This window comes from Triticum urartu, chromosome 3A, assembly GCF_056163025.1.
Source record: "Triticum urartu cultivar PI428250 chromosome 3A, HENAU_Tu73, whole genome shotgun sequence".
Taxonomy (NCBI): Eukaryota; Viridiplantae; Streptophyta; class Magnoliopsida; order Poales; family Poaceae; genus Triticum; species Triticum urartu.
Window position 1 is genome coordinate 147,528,081 of NC_141875.1, and position 18,496 is coordinate 147,546,576.

General features: G+C 47.8%; 1 long non-coding RNA gene across 1 annotated transcript; it reads left to right on the top strand.

The window, feature by feature from the left end:
- Nucleotides 1–6,967: 6,967 nt before the first annotated feature.
- Nucleotides 6,968–9,348, top strand: LOC147978983 (uncharacterized). Its single transcript, XR_015599663.1, has 3 exons — nt 6,968–7,704; nt 7,999–8,631; nt 9,167–9,348. It is a non-coding gene; the product is annotated as an uncharacterized LOC147978983 (long non-coding RNA).
- Nucleotides 9,349–18,496: the final 9,148 nt, after the last annotated feature.

An 18,496-nucleotide genomic window follows, 5' to 3' on the forward strand; every position in this document is an offset into this window, starting at 1 on the left:
CAATACCGCCGAACCAAAGTATGACATGCTGGTAGGCAGTATGACTTATATCGCCCACAACTCACTTGTGTTCTACTCGTGCATATAACATCAAACCATAAAACCTAGGCTCGGATGCCACTGTTGGGGAACGTAGTAATTTCAAAATTTTCCTACGCACATGCAAGATCATGGTGATGCATAGCAACGAGAGGGGAGAGTATGATCTACGTACCCTTGTAGATCGCAACGGAAGCGTTGACACAACGTAGAGGAAGTAGTCGTACGTCTTCTTCCCGATCCGATCGATCCAAGCACCGTTACTCTGGCACCTCCGAGTTCTTGGCACACGTACAGCTCGATGACGCTCCCCGGGCTCCGATCCAGCAAAGCTTCGGGGATGAGTTCCGTCAGCACAACGGCGTGGTGACGATGATGATGTTCTACCGACGCAGGGCTTCGCCTAAGCACTACAACGATATGACCGAGGTGGAATATGGTGGAGGGGTGCACCGCACACGGCTAAGGAACGATCACGAAGATCAACTTCTGTGTTCTAGGGTGCCCCCTGCCTCCGTATATAAAGGATCCAAGGGGGGGGGGTGCGGCCGGCCTAGAGGAGGCGCGTAGGAGGAGTCCTACTCCTACCGGGAGTAGGACTCCCCTCCCGTTCCTTGTCCAACTAGGAGAGGTGGAGGGAGAGAAGGAAAGGGGGGGCGCCGCCCCTCCCTCCTTGTCCAATTCGGACTAGGGGGAGAGGGGGCGCGCGGCCTGCCCTGGCAGCCCCTTCCTCTTCTCCACATTAGGCCCATAAGGCCCATTAACCCCCCGGGGGGTTCCGGTAACCCCCCAGTGCTCCGTTTTATCCGAAACTTCCCCGGAACCCTTCCGGTGTCCGAATATAGTCGTCCAATACATCAATCTTTATGTCTCGACCATTTCGAGACTCCTCGTCATGTCCGTGATCACATCCGGGACTCCGAACTAACTTCGGTACATCAAAATGCATAAACTCATAATAACTGTCATCGTAACGTTAAGCGTGCGGACCCTAAGGTTCGAGAACAATGTAGACATGACTGAGACAAATCTCCGGTCAATAACCAATAGCGGGACCTGGATGCCCATATTGGCTCCTACATATTCTACGAAGATCTTTATCGGTCAGACCGCATAACAACATACGTTGTTCCCTTTGTCATCGGTATGTTACTTGCCCGAGATTCGATCATCGATATCCAATACCTAGTTCAATCTCGTTACCGGCAAGTCTCTTTACTCGTTCCGTAATACATCATCTCACAACTAACTTATTAGTTGTAATGCTTGCAAGGCTTATGTGATGTGCATTACCGAGAGGGCCCAGAGATACCTCTCCGACAATCGGAGTGACAAAACCTAATCTCGAAATACGCCAACCCAACATGTACCTTTGGAGACACCTATAGTACTCCTTTATAATCACCCAGTTACGTTGTGACGTTTGGTAGTACCCAAAGTGTTCCTCCGGTAAATGGGAGTTGCATAATCTCATAGTTATAGGAACATGTATAAGTCATGAAGAAAGCAATAGCAACATACTAAACGATCGGGTGCTAAGCTAATGGAATGGGTCATGTCAATCAGATCATTCACTTAATGATGTGATCCCGTTAATCAAATAACAACTCCTTGTTTATGGTTAGGAAACATAACCATCTTTGATTAATGAGCTAGTCAAGTAGAGGCATACTAGTGACACTTTGTTTGTCTATGTATTCACACATGTATTATGTTTCCGGTTAATACAATTCTAGCATGAATAATAAACATTTATCATGATATAAGGAAATAAATAATAACTTTATTATTGCCTCTAGGGCATATTTCCTTCACATCGTCCTTCTTGGGCAGCAGCACAATATTTGCGGTATTTAGCAGCTTCCAGTTGTGTCCACGGAGTGAGTGAACACAATTCACCGCAGCAAGGAGGTCCTCTTTAATCAGTTGCCAACAATGCTTGAAAAACATCCCCATGAACCCATCCGGCCCAGGTGCTTTCTCACCGTGCATCTCAGTTATGGTCGCGTGCAGCTCATGCTCGGTGAAGGGGTTGTCTAAGTGCTGCAGATCTCGCCTTGGCAATCCCATGGCCTCCCGATTCATTTTTGTGGTCCTCGAGAACGGTGTGCCCATAATGCTTTTGAATCTATCGAATAGGATCTGAGCCTTCCCCTCATGATCAGTCACTCTTCCACTCCTTCCGTTCAAACTGGGTATGTGATTCTTGCGGCGCCTTCCACTAGCTCCGATTTGAAAGAACCTAGTGTTGGCATCTCCTTCTCTTATATCAGTTAGCCTCGATTTCTGCCTCCATTTAGCTCTGTCAATAGCCGCCAGGCCCAACAGCTTGGCTTTCAGCATAGCACGCAGCCTCCTCTCCTCAGCGGACAGATCCCTCTCCTCTTGCACCAAATCAAGCCTGAAGATCACCTCACTCGCCAGGCTCGACATGAAACTGTCCCATCGTACCTTTTTCTTGTTCCAAAGACGCAGAGCCCGCGCGGTTCTGGAAAGCTTGGTGTGCAAAACCCGAATAGGATCAGTAGATTTCACCTCTCTGTTCCATGCCATCTGAACCACTCCCTGAAAATCAGAACACTTACGCCAATGGTTCTCAAAGCGGAAGGCCTTATAATGCGAGCACTCCATCTTCTTCAGCACAATGGGACAGTGATCAGAAATATTAGTGGAGGCTGGCGATAGTTGATACTGAGGGAAGCTGGCCTCCCAGTCATTTGTCACCATGATTCTATCAATCTTCAAGTGAGTAACATTCTCCCGTTCATTTGACCATGTGAATCTCCTTCCCAGCAATGGGAAATCAATCAGCTCCATCTCCTCAATAGCAGCCCGAAACCGCCCCATCATTCTCAGATTTAAATTATTATTGCTCTTATCACTTGCCCTGCTGATCATATTAAAATCACCGAGGATCAACCACCGCGGCAGCATTTGCAACTTGATCCTTCGCAGTTCATCAATGAACTGGATCTTCTCCTCTTCCAATTGCGGTCCATAAACGCCGGAGATGGACCAGCTCTCCCCATTGGCTCTGCACCTGATCGTCCCCGAGACTGAAAACTCCCCAGCCGCAGATGGATCATTTTTTATCTCGAAATCCTCATTGCAAGCAATGAGCACACCTCCCCTGGAGCCGTTCGCAGGGAGGGAGATGAAATTATCCTTGAATCTCGGTCCCGGTGCCTCCACAACCAGCCCATTTGAAAGATCGTTGAGCTTCGTTTCTTGCAAACATACTATGTCGCATTTGAGGTCAGACACAAAAATCTACACAGCCCTTCTCTTCGCGGGATTGTTTAAACCCCTCACATTCCAGCTCAATATGGAGAGATCCATAAAACAATTTGACTCCTCTCAAGCAGCTTCCTTTCATGGCAACCATCATATTCCAACAGAACATTTAGACTTCTACCACTCCTCCCAAAGGGGATTACAGCTGAGCAGCACCACGACACCACAACCACAATACAACTCACACAGCCAGCACTAACAGGCGAGGGAAGGAAAAATACTAACATTGGCAAACTAGGAGGAACACCACTTGACCGATTTAGCTGCAGACAACGCACCAATCAAACCGGCACACCCTGCGCCAGTCCCTTCTTGCCCCCTTTCCTCTGCTTTTCTGGCCCCGTTGCCTCAAGCATGGCCTCCACCGCTGCGATGAAGCTGCCAGGGAGCGGCTTCTTGAACATCTCCCTGTACCTTTCCAGATCTGCCGGCGCCGGGGTTGCAGGCATCCCCTCTCCATCCCATATGCCACTCTTCTTGAGGAGGACGAACTGCACCTTGTCCATAGCCGACAACCTCGCCGTTGGCTTGGATGCCAGCCTGCCGCTGCTTCGCTTCGCGGCGAGCCCCGCCGGGCCAGCCCCCAAGTCGCCGCCGGCCATCGGGGTGGGAAGGAGAGGAGTGGGGAGGGGGGAGACACAGCTAATGAGAAAGTGGCTCAGCGGGTCAGGCCGGTCCTCAATCTGTGTTCCAGTCCCAGCCTTGTCAGCCTCAGCTCCATCAGTGGTCGACAAGGCCTGGGCCGCAAAAGACGGCCCAACTTGACCATCTCCAACATCCGGCTCTCCCATCCTTCTTCCCGGGCTTTCGCATGGCGAATGCGGCCCATACACACCGACTCCCGCCACACCATCCCCACTGCAAGCCACCAGTGCATCCTCCTGGTCAAAGAGCTCACGCCTGTCAGCGCCCCGTTCTTCCGCCTCTGCGGGCCCCACTGTTGCATGAAACCCCACCATCTCGCATGCACCACTATTTAGTCTTGCATGAGCGAGGGCATGCACGTCCCCTGAAGCTCGGCTGGTGCTCGTCCTTCTTTCCTCTTCTTGCCTCGCCAGCATGTTCTCCCTCTGCTCCTCTCCAGCCGGCTGCGCCATGCAGTCAGTCGAGGGATCGCTCCCCCTTTCATGGAAGAGGGCACCCCCGTCAGAGGACAGCACGCCTGCTGCGCTTCCACCCTTCCTCTCTTAGCTCACGGTCCCCTCCGTCCCCTCTTGTACTGACAGCAGCAGCCCGCCGATGATCGGTGCTCTCTCGGAGCCAACGAACGGATCCTGCTCCGGCGAGGAAGCACTCACCAGTTTGGTCTCAATGAGCGGTGGCTCCTGCTTCGCCGGCGCCCCTTCATGCCTTCTACCACCATCACTCCCTTGACCTCCCTCCCTTCTCGCAGCACCACGCTATTGTCTCCCTCCGGCCTGCGAGAAACCGGTTGTGGCAAGTCGATGGTTCTCCCCGCTGGCGTAAGATCTCCTGCCCCCGTTTCCTCCTCCTCCTCCAGCTCCGCTGTTATCCGTGAAACGCAGCCGCGAATGGGCAACTGCCCGCGGCGCCGGTGGCGGGAAATCACCATCTTCATAGCTGAGATACCATCGGTATCCCCATCTCCCTGGCCACTCCGCCACCGTGCCATCCTCAGATGGAATCCCACTGATCCCACTGCTGCTGCTGACCCCACTTTCAGGACTCGAGTCCGGCGGATTGGAGAAATCGATGATGTGATCCAAGTGAATGAGCACCGGGTGGCTGAGCAAACCAATCTGACCCCAGCGCGGCGGCACCTCCTCCATTAGATTCAACTCCGGGTAATGCATCACCGGCGAGCCAAACTCTCTTGGTTCTTCAAGCTATAACACTCCCCTAGTCTTGAGCTTCTCTACCTCATCCATCCAAACCCAAAGCCGGAAGCATCCAGTCTCCTCCTCAGAACGCACCTCCGAATCCACCCCTTCGATAAGCATGGAGGGGTCAAATAGGGTGGCGACGCTGTTGACGTCCCACGCGTGCTCCGGGACACCCTCCAAACAGACCCTTGCCTTGAAGCGCAGCCTGGCCGGCGAGGCACTACGGAAGCGAGACCAAGGCACCACCATGAAGGTGACCCTTCCCAGGACTAGGGGGCCTTGGCCTCCCACCACCTTGTCCCGCACTGTCGCGTCGTCGAAGATGAGCAACAGCTCGCCAAGGGCGCGAAGCGAGACCTTGACTGCACCCTCCGGGATCCGGAATCGCAGCGCGAGCACCCTTTTGACGTCCACGAGCTCAAATGGCAGCGCGATCCCACCACTATCGCCACCACAGCACATCTCGACAGCTTCCTCTCCGCCTCCGCCAAAGCCGCCGTCCTGCGAGCTGTAGCGGTGACCATACCCCGCCTCGCCTCCGGGTCGCTCAGAGGGGCCTCCATTGGTAGCCGGATGCGGATGGCTGAGCTTGGAGGCGGTCCCAGCGGAGGAGGCGGCAACACGCCCGTCGGCCGAGCCCCGGAAGCAGCCCCCTGAGCCCTCTTCCTTCCCACACCCTCACACCACCTCGCTCTATGCCCGACCTCGCCGCAGAGCAAGCACCGCTCACGATTTGTGCACTCAGCTATCCTGTGCTTAGGCTCAAGACACCGGAAGCACTTTCCCCAGGCCTTCTTGAACAACAGCTCTTTGAGTTGCGAAGGCCTGGATTTCGGAGGAGGGTGCTGGTAAAAAGGGGGGCGCCTCCCCCTCCCCACCATCTTCCACCCATCCCCATGAATGCGCTCTGCAGGGTTGGTTGGGCTTGAATGCGCTGGCGCAGGGTCGGTAGGTCTTGAAGTCTCTGGCGCAGCAGCGGGATTTCACGGCGGCACCACCACGATGGACTGGAGGCGGCCTCCCACAACCCCATCCTCCGGGCCCCCCGTCGCAGGACCGGAGATCTCCATTGAATGCGCACCAATGCGCGCCGGCTTTGAAGACCCATCTGCCCCCGCAGACGAGAGCAGGGCCTCCAGGAAGGAGACCGCAGGCGGGGCGGGGGGTGGCGCCTCGCGAGCCGCGGACATGGGGCGTAGACAGGCGACGCGGCCGGCCGGCGGGGTAAGCTTGGGCGCCGCCGAGGAGGCGACGCGGGTGAGGGAGGAGGCGAGAGGGGGAATAGTAAACTGGTTATTTTCAAGTACGCGTTCTTCATCACAGGAGTGGACATCAATCTGCTAATCCAAACTGCTGGGGGCGGCAACAATGTCAGGTTCAGGATGGCGGAAGCACTGCAGGACGTACGCAGGCACGCAGCGAACCAAGAACACACAAATGCTATGTGTGTTCATGCTCGTCGTGGTACTCGTGCAAGCCGCGTCTGACCGCTACTGAATAAAATTAGAGATCTGCCATGTAAGAACTACTCCATGGCGACCTGACAAGCGCGTACGAGGCATAGACAAGGACAGCACGCTGGCATGCACAGAGCAGATCACCCACAACCTCCAACCATCCGCCACAGTAAATCTCTACTGTTAAAGGAGAATCGAACGTCGTGATGGTTCAACCTCGCTTTAACCCTCCTCCTATCGATAGCTATCTCGCACATCCCGCACGATTTTCTTTTTTCTTTTTTTGCTTGGAGGCGTCCCGCACGAGCACGACCCACCAAAGCTGAGAAACAGAAACCGAAAGAGAAAACAACCGCGACCCACGAACTCACCCATGCCCCCATCTCTCGGAACCCCTTCATCCCGATCGCATCTTTCTCCTTGGAAAAATTGCCGTCGCGCGCCCACCATCCTGTGCACGCCATTTCGTCGGTCTAGATCCTGATCCGTCGCGAGGAGCCATTCCTCAAACTGCAGCGCCACGGCCGAGCCATCTCACAAGGAGGCAAGACGCCGTCTCACCTCCTCGCCTTGCTGCGGCCATCCAGGACGCGCCGCCCCCACTGCTGAGCCATCTCACCTGGCACCGCCATCCCCAAGCAGGCAAGCTTCCGTCTCACCTCCTCCGTCCCGGACGCACTGCCGCCACAATCGGCCCATCCCACTTCGTGTCGTCATCGCCAAACAGGCAAGCCGTCGTCTCACCTCCACCCTCGTCTCTATTGCGGGCGGCCCCGCCCCTGTACAGCAGCAGACGAAGCGGGCGTGCAGGCTGGAGTTGGAGGCTGCACTGCTGTGTTTGCCGGTAGGAAGCACGGGAGGCGGGTGGCCATGGAGAACGGCCACACTGTTCAAGCGCCGGACTCTGCTGTCGACCTCCTCATCTTCAAGCCCCACCCCGAGCTCGACCCTCCACAGCCATCTCGTTCTATGTTCAAGCACCGCCTGGATATCATTTTCTCCTCCCTACAGCCAGCTCCCCCCTGATCTCCTGCGCAACGTGCTGCTCCATGCATTGGCAGCTATAAAAGGTATCGAGTGTGGCATCTATCTCCCTCCCAACTCCTTTGTGTTCTTTATCTTTCAAGAGAATGTGAGATATTTAATGCTATTTGTGGAGAGTGTGCCGTAATGTTGAGTTATTGTGCACAATTTTTTTGCTACTATGTACAATAGTGTTTACAGAATGTGCTATTGTCGATTCTGCAGGAATATTTGTGCTATTTTGCATATTTGTGCTGTCATGGATTGTGCTTCTTTTTCTTATTAAATGATGTAGTTTAAAACAAGATCATGCCTAAATCAGTTTGCCCATGAAAGTGCAGCCCTAGCGATGGATTCGAACACCGGCAGCCATGTGAGCGCCCATAGCTGTGGACGTGGACGCTTGCGGCGAGAGACGCAGAGCAGGAGCACACTGCTTGCCCTTTATTGAGTTAACCATGGTGACAGCTCCGGTGGTGTCGTCCTCCCTAGATCTGCACGGCAATGGTGTCATCAATTGTAGTGATAGATGTATTGACACTAATTGTTTTGCAAATGGGGAGGATATAGGTTGTAAAAGAGCCTTTATTTTGTTCTTCTTATCTAGGACAGGAGAAGTTAATTCTCACTTGTTTAACTTACTGGTTCATATTTCCATTAGGCAAAGTGGCTTGAAAATAGACTGCCTTTACTCTTTCTATGAGACATAGGGCCGCAAATTAAAACAAAAAAGAGGATCCAGCCAATTTATTTTTCATTTTTTCTTGAGATAATAATATCCTACATGCTCTACTGGGTCATCTTCACACTACAGGTTGTTTCAGCTAATGGTTATTACTGAGGTCCTGCTGCTAGCTATGCAATCCAATGATGGTCAGATACGAAATGTTGTAGAATGAAATATCCAACACTTTGAGGAGTAGAGTTCTTCAGTTTATGCAAGCACTTCATCTTCTTCATTAGAGACCCTAAAGGTAATTTCTCAATGGTACGCTTCTGTGTATTCATCAATGAGTTGAGTTGATGGTTAGAATTTGGGAAACTTGTGAAGCTTCAAGAACAAAATTTAAATTTGGTCATTTAAGTTCTGGAGCAACCAAGTTTACCATTCACTTAATATAGAATAGAAGCTAATATCTCAAGAAATATGTTTTTACTCTATCTTGACACTTGACGGTAGGAATGGTATGGATAACATAGCAACTTCTTTTACCAGACATGGAGTACACTTCCATACTTCTATTATTGGATAGTGTTTCTTTCATATGCCCCTATTTGCACCATTGTCAGTAATGTTCTCTTTCTAGAGTTACTGTCCTTTTGGGATCATTTTTCTGTAAAATATTCCTCATTTTGACCAAATCATGTTTTTAAACTGAATTTCTTTTATTTTAAAATCTCAGGTCAAAGCTATTACTGTGCATGTGATTCAGAAGTATTTTGTGGCCGCTGCCAGGGATGGCCCTTGGTGCTTCTATGATATTTTAACATGTTCCTGCCTTCTCACAGGTCCACTCGCATAGGCTACATTCAGCAGTTCCCATGTGTGCACTTGCATACATGTGTATGCAGTGCTAATTTTTTATCAGATTGGCAGAGGCTTCAGGATATACATATGCGTCTTTCCACCTAAATGTTCTCATCCTTGGAACATGAACTACTGAAGTTTATGAAAATTTTGTATGTGAAGACTCAGGTTCGTACTGCAATTGTCAGGAATATGTTTTAGATGGTCACACATGTCTGCACTTCATATATATTTCCGAATGGAACTTCTTTTTTGTCAATAGTTAGATATTTCAAAGTTTGAGGGGCATGTTGGACCCAATGCTGCTATATCCTTCTCTGAAAATAGTAACTTCTTGCCATTATGCATATGCCCCATAAAAACAATGTGCACAATGTTGAATGCCTTCATTATTATGATATTTTTACCATCCCCCTAAAATGCCACTGTTGATGGTGTCAAGCTTTGGGATCTATAGAAATTGAGAAATTTTAGGGCTTTGTCACCATATATTCAAGCACGCCAACAAATTTTAGGGCTTTGTCGCCAACTTTGTAGGTCATTTTCGTGTTACATACACATGTCTGATAGAACATGCTACCATCTTTATTGTGTGCTTACATACTGTATACATGGCTGGTACCGTTAACATTCTTTATTCAAGGGAACACATCTATTTTGACTATGCAGGCTGGAGTGTAGTGTTAAACATTGGAGTGAGAGGAGAGTATAAGGGCAAAGATGGATCAGGAGCCTGGCCAGATGGTTTGTGACCCAGCTAAGGCACGTACAAAAGATTGCATTGGAATGTGGTGCTAGCTTAGGTGATCTGCTTTTTGAGGATAAATTTCCATGTGGGTTTGAGGGATTAATTTAATAATAAAGATTTGTAGGGATCTATTGTGATCATGACTGCATTGTGGATACCATAGCAAACAACTTGTGAGATTCAGGAATTGTCATTAGGTTTGATCTAATTGGTTGTTGTACCAAACAATTCATGTTGTTTAATCCTTTTCAATTATTGTGGCATATAAGAAAAGGGGCAGCACAACCTAAGCATGAGCATGCGAAGCAGGTGAAGGCAAAGCTCAGCTTGGTCTGGATCGGATGCCTTGGACATGGTAATGGAGGTTGAACACCGATCAGTTGCAACTTGTTATGTAGGAGATTGAATATGTATATGAAGTCTGTTTTATTAGGTATAACATTGATGTGCTCATTTAAAATTGTTTTAGGGAGTCATTCATAATAATTGTTATTAGTACACATAGCATTTAGTACACTGAAACCAGATCCAAGCATTAATAAAAATAGCCAACTGAATCACTGTAATTCTATTTGCCCATCTAACGAGCGACCATCATTTGGCTAGCCAAGCTCAGGTTTAGGCATCGAAAACATTGTTATAACTTCAAAACAAGGATGGATTCCCCAATTTTTGTTTAATAGGGTGTGTTTGGATCGCAACCAATAGCAGCCATACCAAAAAATTGGCAAACCCATGAAAATTGGCTAGCGCTTGGATAGCAGCCAAAATTTTGGCTCCCCCGACGTTCCGCCAACGGGCCAGTGCAATTCTTACCAACGCACGGACGAGTTCGCGGCGCGAAAAAGCTCCGCCAAAAAATTGGCAGCGCCCTCGCCCGCTCCCTTCGTGGGGCTTGCTTAATTATCGCAGCGATTAACTCGCGATTTACCCTGAAAGCGGTTTGTAGATCCGCATATTTCTCCCGTTCCCTCATCGTTTGGTGATAGGTACTCCTTTTTTGGCTCAACAAACCCGCATGTGCATGCAGGAAGATAGCTACCTAATTACCACGAAATTAGCATGAGCCGTGTAGGTTTATTAATCCGCTAAGCAGTAATTAATGTGTTTATTATACTAGTACGGTCGAGTAGCAGCCCTACCTCATAGAACTACTCTGAAAAGCACGGAATTTCTTTTTACCTAAAATAAAAAAGGGATATATGTTTTGACGAATGTAACATTGCTTTTGCATGCCCATTTTTTGTTACTTTCTGTGTATTGTAGCTATTAAAAAAAATCATGTCACATTTTTTTGCAGGGCGTGTCACATTTTTTTGTGACTTGGAATAAAATGAAGCATGGATTAATCCTAATTCCCAAAGTTTCCTGTGTTAGTTGACAGCAAACCAAATGGCAGCTCAGTGATTTCGCCAAAAAATTGGTAGGTGCATTGGCTCTAAACCAAACAAGAACAATCAACCAAAATTTTGGCCATGCCCTCACTTTGGTCGTGCCAAAAAATTGGTGGGGCTAGTTGGGGCACAAACCAAACACACCCATAATCATTGGTACACATGAAAAGTTGTTACCTTGTAGATCCAGATCACAACTAATGAGAAAGGCCATAAACAACGACTGAGAAAATGCCGCTTATATAGATTAGCCTAAAATCCACCGGAGCAGATATTGCAGAGCTGACCATGAGCAAACATAGAGGAACCCTTAAATAAAAAAACCCGAGCAAACATAGAGAAAGAAAGAAGGAAATATGATGCATGATTGAAGAGGGAGAATGTAGGTAAGATGCTCTATTAGATTTTTTTGTTATATTTTTGTGATGTTTCATAGCGTTGCACGTGTATATAATTATCTCTGCCTAAATTTATAGTTCCTCGATAACTTCAAGCATTTAGTTGGGGTCCAATATCCTTCAACTTGTATGAGTTTTGATCAAGAGCATGAGGATATAAATTTATATTGACTCGTTCATGTTCAGCTGAAATTCAAGTATGAGGCACATATATTTTGTTTTAGTGGTACATTGTATAGGACAAGAAAGTATAAGGCGACATTTTATGCGATGAACACTTTTAGTGGAGGGGTTGATAGGGCGACAGAAAACCCCTCCTCCATTGGTTGACGACGATGAGGGACAAGGGATTTATAACGATGGTGGCGAGACAACTAACAAGGTTGAATCAGAGTCAGCGACTAGCAATAATGGTCAGCAACATAAATTTATTGTTCCGTAGCAACGCACGGGCACTCAACTAGTAATTAGAATATCTCAAACCGTGTCAACCTTTTTATGGACCTGCTTCGTCTGCCAAGTTAGGTACCCTGCAGACCTATGACTGGTATTTTACTCGTAATGCCAATTAACGCCCGACCATGCGCAGATCGCTGGGAGAAAAGCGTGTGGTCAGATTGCAGTGTCCAGATGCCGCTGCGTTCAGGACGTCCGCTCTCCGTATGTAGTCCTTTATTGAAATCTCTAAAATGATTTATACTTCGTATTTAGGAACCAAGGAAGTGCAGCTGTGACTCTTAGTCTCACTCTTTCTTGTAATTAAACTTTCTGTCTTCTATAAAGTTAAGGTACGTCATTGGCGTATTCTTGAAAAAAACTCTCAGGCCTCCTTTGGTTCATAGGATTGAAAAATCATAGGAATAGGAAAGTCATAGGAAATGAGATGACATGCATCTCAAATCCTATGCATAGGAATAGAAAATGAGATGCCCTTTGATTCACACCATAGGATTTTTTCCATTGAGTCTAGGCTAATGTTTATTTTCCTATGAAATGTGGAGGATAGGAAGAATTCCTCCATAGGAATAGGATTTCGTTCCTACAAACCAAATAGCTCTAAAGGAATTTTTCCTATAGAAATCCTATCCTATGAAAATCCTACAAAATTCCTCCAAACCAAAGGAGGCCAGTCTCACTCTCTCCTCACCGCTTAGCCCTTTTCCCTTCACGCTACCAATACTTTTCACTTTCCAGAAATACCCTCCCACCACTGCTCTCACACACTCGAGCTCACTATCTCATCCCCCTCTCACCCACCCCTTATTGCTCCCCTCTAGATCCACGTCGTCGCCGGCCTCTCCTCGCCGCCGTCACCGGCCTCTCCTCGACTCACTTTCTCTCCACCACCAAGCACCTCGTTTCCTCCCATCACGCACCCCGTACCGTAGGTCAAAAGCTTGACTTTTTAGGCGCCGACGACGAGCTTCTGGGCGGCGGAGGCTGGATCCACGTGCGTCCACGCCGGCTTCGCGGCGACGCTTGATGTGGAGCGGCGCTGGAGCAGCAGATCAGGGCTTTCTTCTTCACCTCACATCGCCATCCTCCTCCACGACCACGCAGCCGCAGCGACGAAGGAGCCGAATCCTTAGCCAGCGAGCTCAGGGAGCCATGGGACCATGGGTACGAATCCCTCCTCTTCTCTCTCTATGACCCACCCCCGTCTCTTCTCCCTCCCTCTCTGACCCCGGTCTCCATGACCAGGGCAACGCCATGGAAGGGCCACCAACTACAGCAGCGAGGAGAGGAGAAAGGGAGTATCCTGACGGCTGTCTTCCACCTCCGCCTACGCCCCCGTCCTCCACCTTCACCTACACCCCCGCCAGAAAATAGTACAATGGCCAAGGAAATAGGCAGGAGGCGCCGCTTCCCTGATGGACATGGACATGCATCTCCAACTCTTCTTCTTCCTGGGTCGCCATGGAAGGTACTCCATGTTATGCTCTGCTATGCACCATGTTATGCTTGCTGCAACTTACTGATGCATAATTCAGTCAAGATAAAATTGTAGAAATCTCAAACTTTAGCATGGATTGAATAATGTTTGTGCATAATTCAGTCAAATTCAGTTAAGGATTTTGTTACGATTGTTACTGGATCATCCATGGACTGAATAATTCAGTCAAATTCAGGTAAGACAATTCAGTCAAATTCAGCTGAGATCATTCATGGAATTGTTCTTGCAATCAATCACGAGCTTCATTCATTCGTTCATTCAGAGGGATAATTGTTTACAACCTATGCAAATTGTCCGTTTTTTGATTTGTTAGCATCACTCAGTCATCCACCATTACACTTTCCTTACCATGCCTTTTTATTGTGAATTGTGCAAGCTGTGCTTGCTTTAAATTCCAGTAGAAAGAACTTGCTTTAACAGAATTTGCTTGCAGCAGCAGTAGCTTGCAATTTTGCGACCTTGCACTGCTTGCAGTGCAGTGCATTGCTTGAGTAGTTCCCCCTACAGACTCTGTAGCAAGTGCAGTAGTGTCCTCTCTCCCTCTCTTCTTTTTCAGTACAGTAGGAGCATTCTCTTATCTTCTTTAGCTGTAACTTTGACTGAAACATTTTTCTATTAATTAAAATAAATTCAAACATTTTCCTTTAATTAACTTAAACCTTTTAATTTACTCCTCCAGTAGTAATTAACTGAAACCTTTTGTGTTAACTCAAATTAACTAAAACATTTTTTGTTAATAAAAATAAATTGAAGCCTTTTCCTTTAATTAACTTAAATCTTTTCAGTTAAGGAGTACCCCTCCAGTAGTATTGGTCATTCAGGAGTAGTTATATCTGTCATTCAGGAGTACTGTTAATTAGGGAGGAGTAAAATTAACTTGTGCTTGCAGTATAAGGCTAGCTAGATGAGTAGTATCGGTATACGGTTAGGATTAGGTTGTTTATTTAGTGAGATAGGATTAAACCTTTCTTGGGGTTGTTTGGATTGGATACGGAGTTTTTGCCAATTCTGTTTCCCATAAACTCGTTTAAAGGGCTAACCACCTGAAATTTGTTAGCGTAACAAAAATTATATATTTTTTAGGGACATAATTAGTAAAACTTGGTTTTAGTAAAACAGGCAAAGTGTCTTCTAATAGTTATTCTTTAAACCATTTTAGCCGTTCCTATTAAAAATGCATGGCGTGAGCATCAATTGGATCAAAGAAATCACTTACGCCTCAATCAGGCAAAGGCAGGAGCATGGCCTTAACATTGTGTATAGTTATAGTCTACTCTAGAAGATGGTTAACACCTTAACATTGTGACTCACGTGTTCTCGGTGAATGTGCCTGAGTGTCTTGAAACTTCCAAGAAGGAAAAGAACTATGGTCAAGGAGGCTAGCTTCCTCTTCCGGTTTGATCTGCCAATCCTGACCAAATTTTGAATTGTACACACCCACAATGCATTTCAACAAAGCAAAACATAATGGCAGAATCATATAGATTTACGCAAGGTAACCTGACATAAAATTCAGTACTCTATAATGGTGACAGTCATACTGATGTACCATCCTCTTGATTCAAGAGAACACCCTCAGCAAGAGATAATTTTTCTGAGCTGGAAAGCGGTGTTGGAGATGGTTTACAGCCTTGCAACCCAGCCTTGCTCAAAAGATCAGTTGCATATTTTTCCTGAGACAGATGAAGACCACCTTCTGTGTTTCGTTTGACCTCAATACCAAGAAAGAAGTGAAGATCACCTAAATCCTTGAGAGCAAAATCTGAGTGCAAATCTTGCAAAAGTGCTGTTACGGCCTTATTGGAGGAACTTGTGACAATGATATCATCCACATAAATAAGCACAAAGATAACAATGTGTGCCTTATTGTAAATGAACAAGGATGTATCAGATTTGGAAGGAATAAAACCAAGTGTTTGTAACTTGGAGCTCAAGCGAGAGTACCATGCTCGGGGTGCTTGTTTCAATCCATACAATGATTTGTCAAGCTTGCAGATGTGATATGGTTTGTTGTTATCCTCAAACCCAGAAGGTTGCTTCATATAGACTTCCTCTTCCAGAACCCCATGAAGGAACGCATTCTGCACATCTAGTTGACGGAGACACCAGCCTCTGGACACAACAATGGACAGGACAAGGAGAATAGTGGCAGCTTTAACAACGGGATTGAAAGTATCCTCATAGTCTAGTCCATACCTCTGCTTAAACCCCTTTGCAACAAGTCTGGCCTTATAGCGATCAATAGTACCATCTGACCTGCGTTTGATGCGATAGACCCACTTGCAGTCAATCACATTTTGTCCTGCTCGATAAGGAACAAGATGCCACGTGTGGTTTCTCTGAAGGGCATAAAATACCTCATCCATAGCTTGTTTCCACTTTGGATCGGCGAGAGCCTCATTAATAGTGCGGGGTTCACCTGTGGAAATAGGGGAAAGAACTAAGCCATATTTAGTTTTATAATTAATAGGTTGAATAGTTCCATCCTGAAGACGTGTGTGAGCAGCTGTTGGTGCAGGCATAGAAGATCTGGACGGAGCTGCAGCCTGCTGCACAGGAGAGTCACCAGATCCTGATGGAGCAGAGACCAGATCCTCTGTGGCGGAAATAGTTGAGGACGACGTAGGGGAGGCCGCAGAGGATCCTGCAAGTGGGGCGCACGAGGCAGATCCGGTGCGGATCCCGTGCCTGGCCCAGCCAACACGGCGTCACAAGATGGCGTGGGCCGCCTGGTGTAGACGTGCGGGACTGGCGCAAACCGCGCGGTCGGCTGGTCCCCCACCCCTGATTGGCGCACAGTGGATTGGGTGGGCGGCTCGGTAGTGCGCCGCGACGTGGTGGGGGAAGAATGGCACGGAGGCGGAGATGGTGGGTCGTCAGCCGTCTGGCGGGCCACCGATCCCGAGGGAGATATGGTCGGACCTGACGTGACGCATGCAGGCGCACCGATCCCGAAGGAGATCCTCCTTGATCGCTTGTGTCCGTCACGGGGTCACCAAAAAAACTGTTTTCTGCTCCATTTTCTTCTCTGTTGCTTGCTGAAACAAGAAACTCAGGTACAACAGGAGGTATATTAGTCAAAACTTGATTAGTACAATTATCATTACCCACACAAGGAACACCAGAGAGATGAGAAGGAAGGAGAAGAATTTCCTTCCTGAGAAGTGCGCCGACATTAGGATGGAGTTTGCGAAAGGAAACTGGGTTTCATCAAAGAGAACATCTCTGGAGATGTAGACACGTCCAGTGGAGACATCAAGGCAGTTTACACCCTTGTGTTGAGCACTGTACCCAAGGAAGGCGCATTGCTTAGAACGAAAGCTAAGCTTGCGAGTGTTATAGGGACGAAGGTTTGGCCAACAGGCACATCCAAAAACTTGAAGGGTGGTGTAATCTGGTGTGACATTGAGTAAACGTTCAGTGGGAGTTTCATTGGATATAGTGCGACTCGGCCACATGTTAATGAGATGTACGACAGTAAGAAATGCTTTGTCCCAAAATTTTAGTGGCATAGAGGCAAAAGCTAAAATAGCTAAGCCTACTTCAACAATATGTCGATGTTTACGTTCGGCGGAACCATTCTGTTGGTGTGCATGTGGACATGACACGCGGAGAGGGAACCCTTCTGGGTGTTGGTGAGTGCGGCGCGAAGATTGTTGGCCCTGGACAGTGAGACAGCAGAAAACATGGTGGCCAAGGCTGTCCATATGGCATGCGACGTCTCAAGCGATGCAACTTGAACGGGGACTTCCTTGGACAGATTGCGAAGAAGATATACAACGATTTGTTCATCCTGAACAAGCCAGGGGGCATAGGCAGGGTTGGATATCACCTGATCCTTGTCGTCTTTATCTTTGGAGGTGATAATCTTGGGAGGCTCCTCGATGGTTTGGTCGATGTAGCCATACAAGTCGGCACCCATTATTTGGGATCTTGCTTGTGCTTTCCAGAGAACATAGTTCGTCCAGGTAAGCGGCTCGGAGGTGTTGTAGTTGAGGCTAGATTGGATGGGTGCGGTAGAGGAAGACATGGTGGAGAGGGGATGGATGGAAGGTTGAAGAAGGGCTAACTAGATGTGATGGAAGAGCCTGCTCTGTATACCATGTAGGAATTATGCAAGCGTCTCAACCCTCATACATGAGAGCCCGCATGTATATATTGATAGGGCGATCGTAGGAGATCGAGAGGGTTACAGGTTCGGTGGAGATTGCCAACCGAAAGGAGTTACAGGAGGAGATAGAGAAGAAGAGATAAGGCAGTTTAAACATATAAGAAAAACCTATCTCTATCTCCTATATTTGTGGCGCAAGCTATACAAAGGAGCCCACAACTTTTTGTAACAACATATGTTTAACAATTCGTTGCCTGGCTTCTCTTTGACGGGCAGTCCTCTACTCCTCTGTTTTTTTCCTAGCCTCTCTGCGACGTGCATTGATTTCGTCCTTCTGTTCAGGTGTTAATCTATTTCGCCGTGCTATATATTGGTCTCGCCTTTTCTGTTTTCTATCTGATTTAATGATATCATTTGAAGCAATGTGCTCGGGGACAGTGTCTTCAGTGTCGAGTCCAAGTGCTATGTCTGAACCAATATTATGATCAATGGTTCTCTCTGTTCCTCGAAGTGATGCATGGTGATCATAGTAAGTGCCTTGACGAGAATGATTTCCTGAAGAACCATTTTGTTTTAACAAATGTATAAATGCAAACTGAAAAAAGTCGTGTGTAAGGGCGATACTGATTGATGTTTCCACATGCGGCACTGGCTGAAAGGACTTGAGATTGCCGGCTATAGGAATCATCATAGGCAGTTGCGTGGG